The sequence below is a fragment of the Furipterus horrens genome, unplaced genomic scaffold (assembly GCF_987537825.1).
Source record: "Furipterus horrens unplaced genomic scaffold, mFurHor1.1.pri manual_scaffold_1, whole genome shotgun sequence".
Taxonomy (NCBI): domain Eukaryota; kingdom Metazoa; phylum Chordata; class Mammalia; order Chiroptera; family Furipteridae; genus Furipterus; species Furipterus horrens.
The window spans coordinates 30308816-30314815 of record NW_028327171.1 but is presented as its reverse complement, the minus strand read 5'-3'; positions in this window follow the sequence as shown (position 1 = coordinate 30314815).

Below are 6000 nucleotides of genomic sequence, written 5' to 3'. Positions count from 1 at the left end.
CACTTGAAACGTTGTGTGATGTCCATAATATGTGTTCTTATTTTATACTCTAACTCCAGTTTATATGAGGATCCTGGGACTTACACCCTCAAAGTAAAATGGGGGAGGAACTACTGGTTTATAGTAAATATTAATCTCTGTTGAGAGCATTACTTTCCAAAATCATATAGACTTTCCCACTGAGAAGGACTCTGTTGGTGACACTTTTTTTTTCCATTTACTTCTTTTTTTATACAGATCAGATTTACTGATTTTACTATATAGTTCATATAACAATTAAAAAGTAAGGTAACAAATGATTTTTAAATTAAACTTTGAATTAAATAAAACTACAAAAATGTTTTTTTTATTTTTCCTTTCATGCAGCTACATAGAGATACAGATAAATGCCTTTCAAACTCTTCCCTTGCATTAGTCTTTAAACTTCATAGCTCTTCTGACAGTTTGGAAGTAGTGTCAAATGAATAAAATTAATTTCAGAATTAGAATGATTATTAGTTTATCTGCTGTTGCTAAATGTTTTGTTTCGTTATATTCTTTCATGCCTAGTATATGGGGGCAGGACAGGAGAATAAATGACTATGAAATACAGGGCATGAGCAGAAGGTAGAGTGCTCATTTCTTTTTCAGAATCAATTAGTCATTTGTACTAGATTTTCTTATTTAGGAATATAGGCTTCTGCTGCATTTCCCATTTTCCATTAGCAGAGCACTAAAGTAATAGCAAAGTGATTTTATGGGATGATGAGAACCATCCTCTCTTGTCAGTCTGAGCCTTATTTATTTTCCATTGATTTTTCTAAAAGTTTTCATTTTTTTCATAGTTGATAGCATATTTTACTAAAAACTTAACATCTTTTCCCATGTATCTTCTTTTATTTCTCCTTTTATGTAACTAAAATACTCAAACTGATTGTTCTACAGTGGCAGATGATATTTTAAAACTTTTAATTAATTTCCATTTTAGCTTAAGTAATGCATATTTGTCCAAATCACTACATTTTTGTCCATTGTTGTCCATATTGAATTCTTTTTGTTTTATGATTGACCCCTCAATCCCTCCATCCCCTCCCCCAAGTGCTGTCAGCCTGCTCTCCATCTATGAATCTAACTTTATTTTGCTTATTAGTTCAGTATGTTCATTATGTTCCACATATGAGTGAAGTCATGTGATACTTGACTTTCTCTGACTAGTTTATTTCATTTAGCATAATTTTTTTCTTTGTTCTTTACTTTGTTCTACTGGTCTGCCTTAATATATTTGAGCAAGTAAACACTGCTTTAATTTATTTTAACATATAAAACATTTTAGTATTTGATAGATTAATTTTTTAAATTATTTTTCTTTTAAAAATTTCCTTAGCTATCTTCAACCTTTTACTCTTTCAGATGATGTCAGAATAATTTTGTAAAGTTCTGTTTTCCCAAGGTTTTTAAGTGGAATGAATTTAAATTTGTATTGAGTTTTATAGGAAATTAGTGTCTTTATAATATTATGTCATCTTATTTGGGAAGACAACCTTCTGTCAATTTCTTAAAAGCTTCTCTTGCATGCTTGACTGGCTAGCACACCTACCTAAAGTGTGCAATAGGAGAGAGGACACAAGAAATTTCACATCCTCAGGACTTGTCTATGCAAAAACACAGGAGGGAAACTATTTTTAAATTATTATTTTATGTTGTTTGGTAAAGTATTTTTCTTCATTCAAGTACTTCATTGATCTACTTGTTATTTTAATTGGAAACTCTTGTTGACACTATGAATTGTATCTTTTTAACTTTATTTTTAAAAATATTTGTCAATGGCATTTGTGAAAACTATTGATTTTTGTGAAATATTTTAAAGTAAGATATTTATTTGAAACAATATTAGGTAGTGTTATGTGTCATAAGTATTGATATTGACTAGAGTTGGTTCAAGTCCTCTTCTTGATACTTAGTACACAAGCATTGGCAAGGAACTTACCTTTTTTAAGACATAATATAAGTGGCTTAGGGACCAACTTGACCACCTCTTAGTGACCCCAGAAGGATGCCTACTCCATTTAAATTAGATGATATGTATAACTTATTGTTAGTAGCATATTTAGGGAAAATTCTGAGATAAAGACAGTATACTCTTTAATACTAAATTTCACTGTTACTACATTCATTGATATACCTAGCTTAAGTTGTGTTATTTTTCTTTTACCATGTTGTTGAATTAAATATGTTAATATTGACTTCCGGCCAAGATGGAGGCTTAGACTGACGCGCTCGGTCTCCCTCTACAACTAGAGAGGAATACAACTACTTCAAAACAAAAGATAACTAGAAATTCCAGAAAATAAAACTACACGGAAGCCCAACGTATGAAGTTATAAACCAGCGGCGCCCTTTGGGCGGGTAAGGGGAGCGAAAGGGGGCAGTGCTGTTTGCGGTCGCATCAGGGACAGCGGCAGAAAGAAGAATCCCAGCAGCAGGGAGGACAATCCCGGCTGCAGTCGAACCCCCGGCAGCTCACGACCCCGACGCTGGGAAAAGCAGCCACCACATCGCCTTGAACAGTGAGACCCAGGGGGGCATGAGGACGGATCCCGGTCTCCTAGCGGAATAACTGTGTGAATCCATCTTGGACCCCCGCCACCAAAGAAAGCGCCACAGCGCTGTGAAATAGGTCACGGACAGGCGCCGGTCGCTGGGTTGTGACGAGTACACAGACACTGCCCCCTATTGCCGGCCCAGGAAAGCAAAACGCATCTGTCAAAATGAGGCAGACAACTATAGAAATCCCGGTGGCACAGCTCACCAGGCAACAGATGAGGAATCTGACAGATGAACAAATAAGAAACCTTTCAGAGGCTTAGTTCAGGGCCATTGTTATCAGGTGGCTTACAGAATTAACAAAAGATCTGGAAAAAGATAAGAAAGAAGCGAAAAACACTCATAACAAAAGGAACAAAACCACATACGAGACAGATGGTGAGGAAAAAAAATCCAGAGTTCATTTCAACAAACCGGAACATAGAGAAGGAACAAGCAGTCAACCAATGCAGCGAGAGGAAATGGGAAGCAACGATGAGAGGATCAGAAACCTCTGGGACAGCTATAAAAGGCCAAACATAAGAATCATTGGTTTACCAGAGAGCGAGGAAGATGAACTAGAACTTGAAAAATTGAGTGAAAATATAATAAAGGAGAACTTCCCAGACTTGGGGAGGGAAATAGACTTACAGGTCCAGGAAGCACAGAGAATTCCAAAAATACTGGACCCAGGGAGAACCACTCCAAGACACATTATAATCAAAATGTCAAAAATTAAAGATAAAGAGAGAATCCTAAAAGCAGCAAGAAAGAAGAAAAGAATCATGTACAAAGGGGTCCCAATTAGACTATCAGCTGACTTCTCAAGGGAGACCCTGCAGGCAAGAAGGGACTGGCAATATTCAAAGTAATGAAAATCCAAAACCTACAACCACGAATACTCTATCCAGCGAAACTGTCATTCAGAATAGAAGGGCAGAGAAAGTGTTTCCAGGACAAAATAAAACTGAAAGAGTTCATTAGATCCAAACCACTGTTATATGAGATGTTAAAGGGACTGGTTTAGAAAAAGGAGGATCAAGACTATGAAATCTAAAATGAAAACTGCATCACAAGAAACAACAGGAGCTAGGGAATTGAAACAAAGGCAAACTAAACAGGCAATGAGAGTGGAAAAAGAACTATAGGTATGGGGAACATATTGGGGGGGAGGTCAACAGGGAGGGGGAATGGGGAGAGGGAGGGAGATGATATAGGAATTAAGGATCATGGTAGGAGGGAATGGAATAGACAGAGGTTGAGAAGAACTATATGCACAACTAATGGACATGATCTAAAAGGGGGGGACAACTGGAGGGAGGGGGACCACCAGGTGCAGGGGAGCAGAGGGAAGGGAAATTGGCACAAATGTAATATTATAATCAATAAAACACATTAAAAAATAAATAAATAAATAAATATGTTAATATTTTGTTGAAAATTGTATGTGATCTTTTTTTTTGCACTATGCTTATTAGAGTTTTCTTATAACATGCTTTATTCATGTAATATATTTGAAATGTGTTAACAAATTTCAAAGCTATGGAATTGCATACCTTCAATCTTTACAAAAGCTAGACACTCCTCAAGTTATATAGCTTCCATTATAAAATCATCTGTATTTGGCACCTTTTTAATTTAAGACATATATTTAAGTGTCTTTTGTGGTCATACACTTGTCCAGATGGTTTAAATCTACTTTATTTAATTTTCAATATCTTTTGTCCAAAAATTAACTGTGTTCCAGCAAAGAACAGTTCATGATCTAACCTTCCAAAAGCATCCATTTAACACTTCAGATATTAATTGTTTATATTTAAGGATCTGTTCACCATTATTACTGGCTTTAATCTAATCTAATCCAAATCAGTCTTATCTAATCTAATCCAATTATTGGCATTCTTAGCAAGTTCGCATACCCCTTGTGTTTTGATGTTGGATGAGGCCAGTTTGTTTTGACCAGTAAAATAAGAGTTGAAATTGATGTATGGACTCCAGGAACAGTGAAAGGAAAGCAAACACGTGATTCTATGTTTCCATGCTCTCTGTCCACCCTGCTGTGGCTAACTGGTAGTATTTCAGATGGCCTGAAATGCTTCTTTCACTTTGTGTGAAAATAAAGTGGAGAAGAACCTCTTGCTGCTATAATATAAATATGTAGTGTGAGCAAGACACATTTTGACTTACATGTTTTTGTAGCCTTGATAGGAAGTTGAAAGAGGAACAACACAGCAAAACATACAGTTCTCTTTCTAGAATCCTAGTCCTTGACTTCCAAAATGTCATTGAAAATATAAATCTATAATGTATGAATATTTATTTATATACCTAATATAAATCTAGGAAACTCAGATTGTGAGGTTATACTCTCTTTTAAATATGTGGTATGTGATTTATTTTACTAAAAAAGTAAGGCAGGATTATTTCAAAATGAATTTGTGATGTAGAGTAGTAAGGAGGATTTTTATCAAATAAATTGTGGTAATTGGTTAACTATATTTAACAGACGGATATGTCATTGATGTAATTTCTGAAAATATGCTAATGTAAAATATAATAAGTGAAGCAGCAAAGAAACTAGACATTATAGTTGAATATTTACTTCAGTTAACCATGCAAAAGGTCTTGTTGAGTGTTAATCCTAAGAAAACTTACAAATGTGAATTTGGTAAATTTGTGTAGTTAAATTAGATTCTATAGTTTCAAAATAACACAAAAAATAAAACAACTAATTTAGAAAGTACATTTATATTACAGGGTAAAAATCTAGAAAGTATCTAGTATGCAAATTTTGTCTTAAATATTAATAATATAATTATTAAGTTAAAAATGGGCAAAGGACATGAAAACCAATCTACAAACTATAGATACAAATATATATGTATGGCTTTGTTTAACTTTGCTAAAAATTGAAGAAATTTCATAATAAATCATTTTGCCTTATGCATTTGGAGAAAAATATGTTATGTTAAGAACAAATGTGCTAAACAGATACACTTATCTTTTGTAGGAGGTATGTTAACAACCTTTTATATGATACTGTTACAGTATATAACAAAAATCTTAAAGGTATGCATATTATTTCTGTCAATAGTTTCACATCTTAGGGTTTTACCCTTAAAAGTAATTTGAGGGCATTCTTATAACTATCATTGCAATTATTTTTATTGTTATTTATGAAATAAATTTGTAATAACTTGCATATTGAAAAAACAAGATGATAAAAATGTTTTAAATATTCAAACCACAAAATGTTCCACAGTATATCTAAAAAATTTCATAATATCGTCAGATTTCCATGAAACAGAGCTTTGTGGAAAAGCAAGGAAATAGGAATCTAAGCTGTTCATAATGTAGTTCACTTGCATTTTTAACATATAAAATATGATCTATATGATATGATCTGTGCAAATATAAATCCATATATGTATCACAATA